This window comes from Lytechinus pictus, chromosome 10, assembly GCF_037042905.1.
Source record: "Lytechinus pictus isolate F3 Inbred chromosome 10, Lp3.0, whole genome shotgun sequence".
Classification (NCBI taxonomy): Eukaryota; Metazoa; Echinodermata; class Echinoidea; order Temnopleuroida; family Toxopneustidae; genus Lytechinus; species Lytechinus pictus.
Genome location: NC_087254.1, coordinates 15,246,464 through 15,263,851, shown reverse-complemented (window position 1 = coordinate 15,263,851; position 17,388 = coordinate 15,246,464).

Here is a 17,388-nt window from a genome sequence, read left to right as displayed (position 1 = left end):
AATAATAATATAATATCAATAGATTATGAGAAAAAGAGGAGAGCTTGCATTTATTGTTTATTTTAAAGTACATAATTCTGGAACCCCCCCCCCCATCATTAAAGAACAATTGAATTAAGAGAAATAGCATGTTTTCTATTCTGAAAAAAATTTGCATAGAAGTTTAGAAGCTCCATCCAATAATATCGGAAAAGAACAGAATTAAACCAGCCTTAACGCACATAGGCCTTCTTCAGCCAGCCCTTATAGATATTTCTCCTCAAAACTTTGTTCAGCGAGGACTGTAGAACCGAAGCGGTGCTACCAGGCCGGTGGTTAGGGAACTATATACCATCCCCTATGCATGGGTGTCGATCAATGTTCACAGTTGGGGGGTTGACTGACACAAATATTGTTCTTTGTGAGGGATTCTTTATTTTAGTTTTCGGCGGGGGGGGGGGGGGGGGGGGGGGGGGTCAGTGACTTTACGAGTCTAAAATTTGTAGGGGGCAGACATGGCGTAAAAGGCCATATTTATTTCTATGAAAAGCTGCGAGTGAGCAAAAAAAATTGACCTTTTTTTAAGCAAAATCTAATTTTGTGATAGATTTGGACACAATTTCACCCTTTTTCTTTTCCTTTCTTTCCTTTCTCCTTCTTTCTTGGTCGTGAAACTTGTTTGGGGGTCCATGGACTCCAAGCCCCACGTCGAACTCTACGCAGGTGGGGGGGGGGGGGGGACAGGGAAGTCTTTAGACCGAAGTTTTAAGTATGCACGTAAGCTTTATTTCTACAACAAGACTATGTACTTCTGAAATTAGAAAAAAATGGACTTAAAAATTAGCCATTTTGAGAACTCTTCGGTTTACACGGTTATTTCCCATTTATACACTCTTTTAAATTTCAATTATGTTTTTTCTCTTTTCCTCACTTATCTTAATCACGATCCTGAATAAAGAAACTAACAATGATTAAGTGATATTCAAAAGGGTGTTAAAATATTCGGGACACACCCCATGCGCTTGGTTGCGGGGAGGGGTAAATAAAAAAATAAAAAGATGTATTTGGTATAAAAACATGAACATGCTATTCTGTTTCATCTTAGATTTTCTTTTCTTTCTCAATCCATCTGTTTGTAACGATTTCTGAACGGAATGGTTTCATTCAATAGCAATAAACATAAAAAATGATGAAAAAAAAACAATGGACATCATGCGTAATCATGCGTAAGTACGATAACCATCACTGTAGTCATCAGGATAATCATTATTTTCATTATTAATTAATAATTATTATCATACCTTAAATTATTGGGGTGATAAACAGGCCACCCCACCTAAAATATTTGGGCAGATATATCCCCACAGCAAACCAATTTCAGATTCTTCGTAGTTTACCAAAATTCCAACACTTTTGTCCCCAGCTTTAAGAGATTTTTAATTTCCTTTGTTTAAGTATTATGTCTTCATGTTTTATGTCATAGTGCATTCGTTACAAGCTTGCTTATATTGAGCATCCTGTTAACTCCATTGATTAGGCCTATAACTTTTAGAAATGTATTGATGCCTATACCTTTGAAAATAAAAATTAATGTTGAATTTAAATGTTGCTCATCACTTATGAAGACTTGAAATCTCAAGAGCTTCAAGCTAGTAATTTCAGTTTGAGTGATTTATGATTTAGTTATACCGCATACTTTCGCCACCCCCCCATGTCACATACCCTATTATGTCAAAAGTTATCAATACCAAGGAGCAACAGCGGTGCCCATGCATCCCCCCAAATTTTTTTTTTAGAAGTTTCAATGTCGAATATTCCTTGCAGACACATATAAATCATTTTGCGGGGGTTGACCGAGGTCACTTAATATATTACAGAATCATAGGATATTGTATATACAGGGGAATGATTGTCCAAATGGTGCTGTATACAGATCACATTACAGAAATAGGTCTACACTCTAAAAATAGTTGGGCAAAATGCCCAAGTTTTCACCAACCCTGGGCAACATACTGTCCACACAACTATTGGTTAAAATCTGTCCAAATTGGGTAATAAAAACTAATAATTGGGTAATAAATTTGCTCAATTTGATAATATTTTTTTTACTCTTCAATTGTCATCATGCCACTGTTAGCTCCCAACTCTATGAAAGATTTGTGTTAATCATAAATCTTTCTTATTATACAAAATTCAAAATTTTGTTCGCGCTTCGCGCTCGCAGTGGCTGTCGATTGAAATAAATAAATGTGCTCAATAGGATATGGGACTTTAAAATCCAGTTTCAAGTCGATTTGCACAAATTCCTCTTCTAGATATTCGAGTTTTCATTATTTGTTTTTGCAAGATATACGCATCCTGCATGTTCATAATTGAAAATAAAATTGCCAAATGTTAAACATTTTCAGCTACGCGCTCGCATTCATTGTTTAGTGAGATACCCATCTTTTTCATGGTTGCAAAAAAGTGCTCATATAACGTCAAGTTATCATATCCGAATGTTTTTAACTAGCGCTTTGCACTCGCATTATACATGTATATTGGAAAGATATCATCTTAGTTAACAGTTCTTAACAGGCCCATTTTTCCAGTCAGTAGTGCATTAGAAATGTTTCTCGCGATTTTTTGAAACAGGCAAAAAATTAATGTTCGCCTTTGCCCCCCCCCCCCATTTGAAAATCCTGGTGCCTCCACTGGGAAAAATAAATTCCTTCAATTGGTCAGCAGATAGTCAGAAGGGGGCCTACATGTGAAACGATCCCCTCCCACACGCCCCCAATAATGAAAATGTATCTATAGGGCCTAATTAGTAACAATTTCATTAGCAGTACACTATTATTATTATTAGTAGTATTATTATTGTTATTATTATTATCATTATTATTATTGTTATTATTATTATCATTATTATTATTATTTTGCTTTCATCCATATTCTTCTTCTTCTTATTATTATCATTGTTATTATTATCATTATCATTATTTTTTTTATTTTTATTTTTTTTATTTTTATGATTATCAAGTCCTGTTTATACAGGGTAGGTCTATAGCCTGCAGACTGCTCTCTCAGAGGGTCATGCTAGATGTCCACAAATACAAAAAGTAAAGGACAAAAAAAAGAACGATACAACAAAAAGAAAATAGGCTTATAAAACATATTATATTGTAGGTTTTCAAAAAGACAAAATACAAATTAAGAAGACAACTTATAATTTTCAATAAAAAGAAAATATCTTATGGTAGCACTTGGAGCTAATAAGGTTTATAAATTAATCAACTACGTCTCGTAAAAGCAAAATGAATAAAAAGGGCTGTATACCTGGAAGATTACACGACTTAAACTGCATGCAGGTAGCCTATGACATCATGTGAATTATAGGTTTAGATTAGCACAAGAACCTTTTTTTATATGAAAAAAATCGAAGAACGTGATTGTGTAAACCAATATAGCGATGGAAAATAATATTTAGAGTGAGAGAGTGCCTTTGAAACTCGTGGTTTTCTTGACAGTTGAGAAAATTGAAACTTGAGGGATGGAGTCCATGTCAAGGGCCGCGCGGAAGCGGGGGGGGGGGGGGGGGGCTGGGGCTTTAGCCCTGCACTTTTTTCCTAAACCGTGTACAAACGTCAAAATGACCATTATGATTGTGATTTTTTGCATGGTCAGCCCCACCCCCCCCCCACTTTGAAAACCGTTCCGCAGCCCCTGCATGTACAAGAGAGAGTGTGCTTGACTGCTTTTCCATTAATTCCTTCATGTACAAAAAAAAGGTTATCAACCAAAACCGGACCACCAAATTTTTTGACAAGCCAAAAAAAATAGCTTATCAACACAAAATTTAGGGTGGTATCGTCCCCCACCTCAAATCTAGGGGGGACAGGACCCCCCCCCCCTGCTTACACCGCCTATGCCAGTTGCGTCCCCTGTATTTTATTTTGATTAGTAATGTTGCTTTCGTGTGTATGTAACTTTAATTACACCTACGGCCCCCTAAAAAGCGAATAAAAAAATCTAACCTAAAGTGAAGGGAATTAAAAAGCAAAAAGTTGGATAAAAAGTCATTCTCGAAAATTTTAAATCAATATATCATTTTCGATGCCATATAGGCCTGCAGATTGTGGGAATTTATTATATATATTCCTATGAGAAAAAAATCAACACGTACACCAAATAACACAAATTTTAACAGTAATGGTGTAACGGTAGGCTCACCAAGAACAATAATGAGATGCATGCCCTTTATATATACTTGCATGCTAATATAGCGCATATACTTATCAAATATCAGAACACTAACAAATTATTTATAGAAATATGATAGGTCTATATTTCATACAAAATAAAGCAAGTTACATATTGTAGGCCTATATAGAAATTACAAAATTATATCCAACATAAACATATTGGTCACGATCGAGAACATAGAATCAAAGGACGAGAATGAAGGAAATGTGGGAAAAGGAGGGTGCAGTTAAAGGTAAGGAAATCCAGAGAAGATGGGCTAATTCACTGTCTTTTTAATTGTCAATCTTTCTATTAATGTCCGTTGAATGTTTTTATTTATTTATATGATATTATCAACATTGTTATCTTCTATCATCTGTTATAGGCCTATGGGTATAAATGCAAATTATTTAGGAGAATTTCATCCCGAGAAATCATATATCTCTATGGTAAAAAGACGTCTTAATTTCATGGGCCTAATTACAACAGAAAGGCTAAATATATTCATTCGACCCAACCCATTCCAATTTTTTCAATTTGATATTGCTGATTGACAAAAGTGTGTGAATATGATTGAAAATCTAATACTAATTCTAGAAATGGTAACTACTGACCATCCTTTTTCCAAACTGGGAAGATATATCAATGACTTTGGAACTATTTATTGACTGGCGGAAGAATTAGGGCTATTTTACTGTTTCAGTTGATAAGTTTGATCCAATCATAGTTATGTCCATAAATGACGATTTATTTTTAAAATGAGCTGGCTACGATACCCTTTTCTGGTCAGATACATATCCTATCCAATGGTAGTAAACATTCCACCCTCTAATTTCACGTTTATTTTTTAGGATTTTAACATACTATGGGTAATGTTTTACGCGCATGACACCTGTATGCATTAATTCTAATGTTACGAGTGGCATCGCATGGACCATACTTCATAGTGTCCACATAATAAAAAAAACTCGTACAAGTTCACAAGGCTATCTCAGGACCAGGCGATGAGAGGTGTATTGGAGGGTACACTGCAAAAACTCCGGTGTTGATTTAACACCAGCCTGGAATCTATATAATGTCCAAACCAGAGAAGTATTCAAACGACACCAGTTTGGAATCAAACCGATGCAGTTTTGATCCTAATTGGTGTTGTATAAACACCTATCTGGTGTTAGACCAAAACAAAACTGGTGTTGTTTAAAACTTCTCTGGTGTGGACATATATAGATTCTGGTCTGGTGTCAATCAACACCAGAGTTTTTGCAGTGTATTGGCGAACTAAAAACTAAATCCAATCATAGTTATGTCCATACATGACGATTTATTTTTAAAATGAGCTGGCTACGATACCCTTTTCTGGTCAGATACATATCCTATCCAATGGTAGTAAACATTCCACCCTCTAATTTCACGTTTATTTTTTAGGATTTTAACATACTATGGGTAATGTTTTACGCGCATGACACCTGTATGCATTAATTCTAATGTTACGAGTGGCATCTCATGGACCATACTTCATAGTGTCCACATAATAAAAAAAAACTCGTACAAGTTCACAAGGCTATCTCAGGACCAGGCGATGAGAGGTGTATTGAAGGGTACACTGCAAAAACTCCGGTGTTGATTTAACACCAGCCTGGAATCTATATAATGTCCAAACCAGAGAAGTATTCAAACGACACCAGTTTGGAATCAAACCGATGCAGTTTTGATCCTAATTGGTGTTGTATAAACACCTATCTGGTGTTAGACCAAAACAAAACTGGTGTTGTTTAAAACTTCTCTGGTGTGGACATATATAGATTCTGGTCTGGTGTCAATCAACACCAGAGTTTTTGCAGTGTATTGGCGAACTAAAAACTAAATCCAATCATAGTTATGTCCATACATGACGATTTATTTTTAAAATGAGCTGGCTAAGATACCCTTTTCTGGTCAGATACATATCCTATCCAATGGTAGTAAACATTCGACCCTCTAATTTCACGTTTATTTTTTAGGATTTTAACATACTATGGGTAATGTTTTACGCGCATGACACCTGTATGCATTAATACTAATGTTACGAGTGGCATCGCATGGACCATACTTCATAGTGTCCACATAATAAAAAAAAACTCGTACAAGTTCACAAGGCTATCTCAGGACCAGGCGATGAGAGGTGTATTGAAGGGTACACTGCAAAAACTCCGGTGTTGATTTAACACCAGCCTGGAATCTATATAATGTCCAAACCAGAGAAGTATTCAAACGACACCAGTTTGGAATCAAACCGATGCAGTTTTGATCCTAATTGGTGTTGTATAAACACCTATCTGGTGTTAGACCAAAACAAAACTGGTGTTGTTTAAAACTTCTCTGGTGTGGACATATATAGATTCTGGTCTGGTGTCAATCAACACCAGAGTTTTTGCAGTGTATTGGCGAACTAAAAACTAAATCCAATCATAGTTATGTCCATACATGACGATTTATTTTTAAAATGAGCTGGCTACGATACCCTTTTCTGGTCAGATACATATCCTATCCAATGGTAGTAAACATTCGACCCTCTAATTTCACGTTTATTTTTTAGGATTTTAACATACTATGGGTAATGTTTTACGCGCATGACACCTGTATGCATTAATTCTAATGTTACGAGTGGCATCGCATGGACCATACTTCATAGTGTCCACATAATAAAAAAAACTCGTACAAGTTCACAAGGCTATCTCAGGACCAGGCGATGAGAGGTGTATTGGAGGGTACACTGCAAAAACTCCGGTGTTGATTTAACACCAGCCTGGAATCTATATAATGTCCAAACCAGAGAAGTATTCAAACGACACCAGTTTGGAATCAAACCGATGCAGTTTTGATCCTAATTGGTGTTGTATAAACACCTATCTGGTGTTAGACCAAAACAAAACTGGTGTTGTTTAAAACTTCTCTGGTGTGGACATATATAGATTCTGGTCTGGTGTCAATCAACACCAGAGTTTTTGCAGTGTATTAGCGAACTAAAAACTAAATCCAATCATAGTTATGTCCATACATGACGATTTATTTTTAAAATGAGCTGGCTAAGATACCCTTTTCTGGTCAGATACATATCCTATCCAATGGTAGTAAACATTCGACCCTCTAATTTCACGTTTATTTTTTAGGATTTTAACATACTATGGGTAATGTTTTACGCGCATGACACCTGTATGCATTAATACTAATGTTACGAGTGGCATCGCATGGACCATACTTCATAGTGTCCACATAATAAAAAAAAACTCGTACAAGTTCACAAGGCTATCTCAGGACCAGGCGATGAGAGGTGTATTGAAGGGTACACTGCAAAAACTCCGGTGTTGATTTAACACCAGCCTGGAATCTATATAATGTCCAAACCAGAGAAGTATTCAAACGACACCAGTTTGGAATCAAACCGATGCAGTTTTGATACTAATTGGTGTTGTATAAACACCTATCTGGTGTTAGACCAAAACAAAACTGGTGTTGTTTAAAACTTCTCTGGTGTGGACATATATAGATTCTGGTCTGGTGTCAATCAACACCAGAGTTTTTGCAGTGTATTGGCGAACTAAAAACTAAATCCAATCATAGTTATGTCCATACATGACGATTTATTTTTAAAATGAGCTGGCTACGATACCCTTTTCTGGTCAGATACATATCCTATCCAATGGTAGTAAACATTCGACCCTCTAATTTCACGTTTATTTTTTAGGATTTTAACATACTATGGGTAATGTTTTACGCGCATGACACCTGTATGCATTAATACTAATGTTACGAGTGGCATCGCATGGACCATACTTCATAGTGTCCACATAATAAAAAAAAACTCGTACAAGTTCACAAGGCTATCTCAGGACCAGGCGATGAGAGGTGTATTGAAGGGTACACTGCAAAAACTCCGGTGTTGATTTAACACCAGCCTGGAATCTATATAATGTCCAAACCAGAGAAGTATTCAAACGACACCAGTTTGGAATCAAACCGATGCAGTTTTGATACTAATTGGTGTTGTATAAACACCTATCTGGTGTTAGACCAAAACAAAACTGGTGTTGTTTAAAACTTCTCTGGTGTGGACATATATAGATTCTGGTCTGGTGTCAATCAACACCAGAGTTTTTGCAGTGTATTGGCGAACTAAAAACTAAATCCAATCATAGTTATGTCCATACATGACGATTTATTTTTAAAATGAGCTGGCTACGATACCCTTTTCTGGTCAGATACATATCCTATCCAATGGTAGTAAACATTCCACCCTCTAATTTCACGTTTATTTTTTAGGATTTTAACATACTATGGGTAATGTTTTACGCGCATGACACCTGTATGCATTAATTCTAATGTTACGAGTGGCATCTCATGGACCATACTTCATAGTGTCCACATAATAAAAAAAAACTCGTACAAGTTCACAAGGCTATCTCAGGACCAGGCGATGAGAGGTGTATTGAAGGGTACACTGCAAAAACTCCGGTGTTGATTTAACACCAGCCTGGAATCTATATAATGTCCAAACCAGAGAAGTATTCAAACGACACCAGTTTGGAATCAAACCGATGCAGTTTTGATCCTAATTGGTGTTGTATAAACACCTATCTGGTGTTAGACCAAAACAAAACTGGTGTTGTTTAAAACTTCTCTGGTGTGGACATATATAGATTCTGGTCTGGTGTCAATCAACACCAGAGTTTTTGCAGTGTATTGGCGAACTAAAAACTAAATCCAATCATAGTTATGTCCATACATGACGATTTATTTTTAAAATGAGCTGGCTAAGATACCCTTTTCTGGTCAGATACATATCCTATCCAATGGTAGTAAACATTCGACCCTCTAATTTCACGTTTATTTTTTAGGATTTTAACATACTATGGGTAATGTTTTACGCGCATGACACCTGTATGCATTAATACTAATGTTACGAGTGGCATCGCATGGACCATACTTCATAGTGTCCACATAATAAAAAAAAACTCGTACAAGTTCACAAGGCTATCTCAGGACCAGGCGATGAGAGGTGTATTGAAGGGTACACTGCAAAAACTCCGGTGTTGATTTAACACCAGCCTGGAATCTATATAATGTCCAAACCAGAGAAGTATTCAAACGACACCAGTTTGGAATCAAACCGATGCAGTTTTGATACTAATTGGTGTTGTATAAACACCTATCTGGTGTTAGACCAAAACAAAACTGGTGTTGTTTAAAACTTCTCTGGTGTGGACATATATAGATTCTGGTCTGGTGTCAATCAACACCAGAGTTTTTGCAGTGTATTGGCGAACTAAAAACTAAATCCAATCATAGTTATGTCCATACATGACGATTTATTTTTAAAATGAGCTGGCTACGATACCCTTTTCTGGTCAGATACATATCCTATCCAATGGTAGTAAACATTCGACCCTCTAATTTCACGTTTATTTTTTAGGATTTTAACATACTATGGGTAATGTTTTACGCGCATGACACCTGTATGCATTAATTCTAATGTTACGAGTGGCATCGCATGGACCATACTTCATAGTGTCCACATAATAAAAAAAACTCGTACAAGTTCACAAGGCTATCTCAGGACCAGGCGATGAGAGGTGTATTGGAGGGTACACTGCAAAAACTCCGGTGTTGATTTAACACCAGCCTGGAATCTATATAATGTCCAAACCAGAGAAGTATTCAAACGACACCAGTTTGGAATCAAACCGATGCAGTTTTGATCCTAATTGGTGTTGTATAAACACCTATCTGGTGTTAGACCAAAACAAAACTGGTGTTGTTTAAAACTTCTCTGGTGTGGACATATATAGATTCTGGTCTGGTGTCAATCAACACCAGAGTTTTTGCAGTGTATTAGCGAACTAAAAACTAAATCCAATCATAGTTATGTCCATACATGACGATTTATTTTTAAAATGAGCTGGCTAAGATACCCTTTTCTGGTCAGATACATATCCTATCCAATGGTAGTAAACATTCGACCCTCTAATTTCACGTTTATTTTTTAGGATTTTAACATACTATGGGTAATGTTTTACGCGCATGACACCTGTATGCATTAATACTAATGTTACGAGTGGCATCGCATGGACCATACTTCATAGTGTCCACATAATAAAAAAAAACTCGTACAAGTTCACAAGGCTATCTCAGGACCAGGCGATGAGAGGTGTATTGAAGGGTACACTGCAAAAACTCCGGTGTTGATTTAACACCAGCCTGGAATCTATATAATGTCCAAACCAGAGAAGTATTCAAACGACACCAGTTTGGAATCAAACCGATGCAGTTTTGATACTAATTGGTGTTGTATAAACACCTATCTGGTGTTAGACCAAAACAAAACTGGTGTTGTTTAAAACTTCTCTGGTGTGGACATATATAGATTCTGGTCTGGTGTCAATCAACACCAGAGTTTTTGCAGTGTATTGGCGAACTAAAAACTAAATCCAATCATAGTTATGTCCATACATGACGATTTATTTTTAAAATGAGCTGGCTACGATACCCTTTTCTGGTCAGATACATATCCTATCCAATGGTAGTAAACATTCGACCCTCTAATTTCACGTTTATTTTTTAGGATTTTAACATACTATGGGTAATGTTTTACGCGCATGACACCTGTATGCATTAATACTAATGTTACGAGTGGCATCGCATGGACCATACTTCATAGTGTCCACATAATAAAAAAAAACTCGTACAAGTTCACAAGGCTATCTCAGGACCAGGCGATGAGAGGTGTATTGAAGGGTACACTGCAAAAACTCCGGTGTTGATTTAACACCAGCCTGGAATCTATATAATGTCCAAACCAGAGAAGTATTCAAACGACACCAGTTTGGAATCAAACCGATGCAGTTTTGATACTAATTGGTGTTGTATAAACACCTATCTGGTGTTAGACCAAAACAAAACTGGTGTTGTTTAAAACTTCTCTGGTGTGGACATATATAGATTCTGGTCTGGTGTCAATCAACACCAGAGTTTTTGCAGTGTATTGGCGAACTAAAAACTAAATCCAATCATAGTTATGTCCATACATGACGATTTATTTTTAAAATGAGCTGGCTACGATACCCTTTTCTGGTCAGATACATATCCTATCCAATGGTAGTAAACATTCGACCCTCTAATTTCACGTTTATTTTTTAGGATTTTAACATACTATGGGTAATGTTTTACGCGCGTGACACCTGTATGCATTAATTCTAATGTTACGAGTGGCATCGCATGGACCATACTTCATAGTGTCCACATAATAAAAAAAACTCGTACAAGTTCACAAGGCTATCTCAGGACCAGGCGATGAGAGGTGTATTGGAGGGTACACTGCAAAAACTCCGGTGTTGATTTAACACCAGCCTGGAATCTATATAATGTCCAAACCAGAGAAGTATTCAAACGACACCAGTTTGGAATCAAACCGATGCAGTTTTGATCCTAATTGGTGTTGTATAAACACCTATCTGGTGTTAGACCAAAACAAAACTGGTGTTGTTTAAAACTTCTCTGGTGTGGACATATATAGATTCTGGTCTGGTGTCAATCAACACCAGAGTTTTTGCAGTGTATTAGCGAACTAAAAACTAAATCCAATCATAGTTATGTCCATACATGACGATTTATTTTTAAAATGAGCTGGCTAAGATACCCTTTTCTGGTCAGATACATATCCTATCCAATGGTAGTAAACATTCCACCCTCTAATTTCACGTTTATTTTTTAGGATTTTAACATACTATGGGTAATGTTTTACGCGCATGACACCTGTATGCATTAATACTAATGTTACGAGTGGCATCGCATGGACCATACTTCATAGTGTCCACATAATAAAAAAAAACTCGTACAAGTTCACAAGGCTATCTCAGGACCAGGCGATGAGAGGTGTATTGAAGGGTACACTGCAAAAACTCCGGTGTTGATTTAACACCAGCCTGGAATCTATATAATGTCCAAACCAGAGAAGTATTCAAACGACACCAGTTTGGAATCAAACCGATGCAGTTTTGATACTAATTGGTGTTGTATAAACACCTATCTGGTGTTAGACCAAAACAAAACTGGTGTTGTTTAAAACTTCTCTGGTGTGGACATATATAGATTCTGGTCTGGTGTCAATCAACACCAGAGTTTTTGCAGTGTATTGGCGAACTAAAAACTAAATCCAATCATAGTTATGTCCATACATGACGATTTATTTTTAAAATGAGCTGGCTACGATACCCTTTTCTGGTCAGATACATATCCTATCCAATGGTAGTAAACATTCGACCCTCTAATTTCACGTTTATTTTTTGAGATTTTAACATACTTTGGGTAATGTTTTACGCGCATGACACCTGTATGCATTAATTCTAATGTTACGAGTGGCATCGCATGGACCATACTTCATAGTGTCCACATAATAAAAAAAACTCGTACAAGTTCACAAGGCTATCTCAGGACCAGGCGATGAGAGGTGTATTGGAGGGTACACTGCAAAAACTCCGGTGTTGATTTAACACCAGCCTGGAATCTATATAATGTCCAAACCAGAGAAGTATTCAAACGACACCAGTTTGGAATCAAACCGATGCAGTTTTGATCCTAATTGGTGTTGTATAAACACCTATCTGGTGTTAGACCAAAACAAAACTGGTGTTGTTTAAAACTTCTCTGGTGTGGACATATATAGATTCTGGTCTGGTGTCAATCAACACCAGAGTTTTTGCAGTGTATTAGCGAACTAAAAACTAAATCCAATCATAGTTATGTCCATACATGACGATTTATTTTTAAAATGAGCTGGCTACGATACCCTTTTCTGGTCAGATACATATCCTATCCAATGGTAGTAAACATTCGACCCTCTAATTTCACGTTTATTTTTTAGGATTTTAACATACTATGGGTAATGTTTTACGCGCATGACACCTGTATGCATTAATACTAATGTTACGAGTGGCATCGCATGGACCATACTTCATAGTGTCCACATAATAAAAAAAAACTCGTACAAGTTCACAAGGCTATCTCAGGACCAGGCGATGAGAGGTGTATTGAAGGGTACACTGCAAAAACTCCGGTGTTGATTTAACACCAGCCTGGAATCTATATAATGTCCAAACCAGAGAAGTATTCAAACGACACCAGTTTGGAATCAAACCGATGCAGTTTTGATACTAATTGGTGTTGTATAAACACCTATCTGGTGTTAGACCAAAACAAAACTGGTGTTGTTTAAAACTTCTCTGGTGTGGACATATATAGATTCTGGTCTGGTGTCAATCAACACCAGAGTTTTTGCAGTGTATTGGCGAACTAAAAACTAAATCCAATCATAGTTATGTCCATACATGACGATTTATTTTTAAAATGAGCTGGCTACGATACCCTTTTCTGGTCAGATACATATCCTATCCAATGGTAGTAAACATTCGACCCTCTAATTTCACGTTTATTTTTTAGGATTTTAACATACTATGGGTAACGTTTTACGCGCATGACACCTGTATGCATTAATTCTAATGTTACGAGTGGCATCGCATGGACCATACTTCATAGTGTCCACATAATAAAAAAAACTCGTACAAGTTCACAAGGCTATCTCAGGACCAGGCGATGAGAGGTGTATTGGAGGGTACACTGCAAAAACTCCGGTGTTGATTTAACACCAGCCTGGAATCTATATAATGTCCAAACCAGAGAAGTATTCAAACGACACCAGTTTGGAATCAAACCGATGCAGTTTTGATCCTAATTGGTGTTGTATAAACACCTATCTGGTGTTAGACCAAAACAAAACTGGTGTTGTTTAAAACTTCTCTGGTGTGGACATATATAGATTCTGGTCTGGTGTCAATCAACACCAGAGTTTTTGCAGTGTATTGGCGAACTAAAAACTAAATCCAATCATAGTTATGTCCATACATGACGATTTATTTTTAAAATGAGCTGGCTACGATACCCTTTTCTGGTCAGATACATATCCTATCCAATGGTAGTAAACATTCCACCCTCTAATTTCACGTTTATTTTTTAGGATTTTAACATACTATGGGTAATGTTTTACGCGCATGACACCTGTATGCATTAATTCTAATGTTACGAGTGGCATCGCATGGACCATACTTCATAGTGTCCACATAATAAAAAAAAACTCGTACAAGTTCACAAGGCTATCTCAGGACCAGGCGATGAGAGGTGTATTGAAGGGTACACTGCAAAAACTCCGGTGTTGATTTAACACCAGCCTGGAATCTATATAATGTCCAAACCAGAGAAGTATTCAAACGACACCAGTTTGGAATCAAACCGATGCAGTTTTGATCCTAATTGGTGTTGTATAAACACCTATCTGGTGTTAGACCAAAACAAAACTGGTGTTGTTTAAAACTTCTCTGGTGTGGACATATATAGATTCTGGTCTGGTGTCAATCAACACCAGAGTTTTTGCAGTGTATTGGCGAACTAAAAACTAAATCCAATCATAGTTATGTCCATACATGACGATTTATTTTTAAAATGAGCTGGCTACGATACCCTTTTCTGGTCAGATACATATCCTATCCAATGGTAGTAAACATTCGACCCTCTAATTTCACGTTTATTTTTTAGGATTTTAACATACTATGGGTAATGTTTTACGCGCATGACACCTGTATGCATTAATTCTAATGTTACGAGTGGCATCGCATGGACCATACTTCATAGTGTCCACATAATAAAAAAAAACTCGTACAAGTTCACAAGGCTATCTCAGGACCAGGCGATGAGAGGTGTATTGAAGGGTACACTGCAAAAACTCCGGTGTTGATTTAACACCAGCCTGGAATCTATATAATGTCCAAACCAGAGAAGTATTCAAACGACACCAGTTTGGAATCAAACCGATGCAGTTTTGATACTAATTGGTGTTGTATAAACACCTATCTGGTGTTAGACCAAAACAAAACTGGTGTTGTTTAAAACTTCTCTGGTGTGGACATATATAGATTCTGGTCTGGTGTCAATCAACACCAGAGTTTTTGCAGTGTATTGGCGAACTAAAAACTAAATCCAATCATAGTTATGTCCATACATGACGATTTATTTTTAAAATGAGCTGGCTACGATACCCTTTTCTGGTCAGATACATATCCTATCCAATGGTAGTAAACATTCGACCCTCTAATTTCACGTTTATTTTTTAGGATTTTAACATACTATGGGTAATGTTTTACGCGCATGACACCTGTATGCATTAATACTAATGTTACGAGTGGCATCGCATGGACCATACTTCATAGTGTCCACATAATAAAAAAAAACTCGTACAAGTTCACAAGGCTATCTCAGGACCAGGCGATGAGAGGTGTATTGAAGGGTACACTGCAAAAACTCCGGTGTTGATTTAACACCAGCCTGGAATCTATATAATGTCCAAACCAGAGAAGTATTCAAACGACACCAGTTTGGAATCAAACCGATGCAGTTTTGATACTAATTGGTGTTGTATAAACACCTATCTGGTGTTAGACCAAAACAAAACTGGTGTTGTTTAAAACTTCTCTGGTGTGGACATATATAGATTCTGGTCTGGTGTCAATCAACACCAGAGTTTTTGCAGTGTATTGGCGAACTAAAAACTAAATCCAATCATAGTTATGTCCATACATGACGATTTATTTTTAAAATGAGCTGGCTACGATACCCTTTTCTGGTCAGATACATATCCTATCCAATGGTAGTAAACATTCGACCCTCTAATTTCACGTTTATCTTTTAGGATTTTAACATACTATGGGTAATGTTTTACGCGCATGACACCTGTATGCATTAATTCTAATGTTACGAGTGGCATCGCATGGACCATACTTCATAGTGTCCACATAATAAAAAAAACTCGTACAAGTTCACAAGGCTATCTCAGGACCAGGCGATGAGAGGTGTATTGGAGGGTACACTGCAAAAACTCCGGTGTTGATTTAACACCAGCCTGGAATCTATATAATGTCCAAACCAGAGAAGTATTCAAACGACACCAGTTTGGAATCAAACCGATGCAGTTTTGATCCTAATTGGTGTTGTATAAACACCTATCTGGTGTTAGACCAAAACAAAACTGGTGTTGTTTAAAACTTCTCTGGTGTGGACATATATAGATTCTGGTCTGGTGTCAATCAACACCAGAGTTTTTGCAGTGTATTGGCGAACTAAAAACTAAATCCAATCATAGTTATGTCCATACATGACGATTTATTTTTAAAATGAGCTGGCTACGATACCCTTTTCTGGTCAGATACATATCCTATCCAATGGTAGTAAACATTCGACCCTCTAATTTCACGTTTATTTTTTAGGATTTTAACATACTATGGGTAATGTTTTACGCGCATGACACCTGTATGCATTAATACTAATGTTACGAGTGGCATCGCATGGACCATACTTCATAGTGTCCACATAATAAAAAAAAACTCGTACAAGTTCACAATGCTATCTCAGGACCAGGCGATGAGAGGTGTATTGAAGGGTACACTGCAAAAACTCCGGTGTTGATTTAACACCAGCCTGGAATCTATATAATGTCCAAACCAGAGAAGTATTCAAACGACACCAGTTTGGAATCAAACCGATGCAGTTTTGATCCTAATTGGTGTTGTATAAACACCTATCTGGTGTTAGACCAAAACAAAACTGGTGTTGTTTAAAACTTCTCTGGTGTGGACATATATAGATTCTGGTCTGGTGTCAATCAACACCAGAGTTTTTGCAGTGTATTGGCGAACTAAAAACTAAATCCAATCATAGTTATGTCCATACATGACGATTTATTTTTAAAATGAGCTGGCTACGATACCCTTTTCTGGTCAGATACATATCCTATCCAATGGTAGTAAACATTCGACCCTCTAATTTCACGTTTATTTTTTAGGATTTTAACATACTATGGGTAATGTTTTACGCGCATGACACCTGTATGCATTAATACTAATGTTACGAGTGGCATCGCATGGACCATACTTCATAGTGTCCACATAATAAAAAAAAACTCGTACAAGTTCACAAGGCTATCTCAGGACCAGGCGATGAGAGGTGTATTGAAGGGTACACTGCAAAAACTCCGGTGTTGATTTAACACCAGCCTGGAATCTATATAATGTCCAAACCAGAGAAGTATTCAAACGACACCAGTTTGGA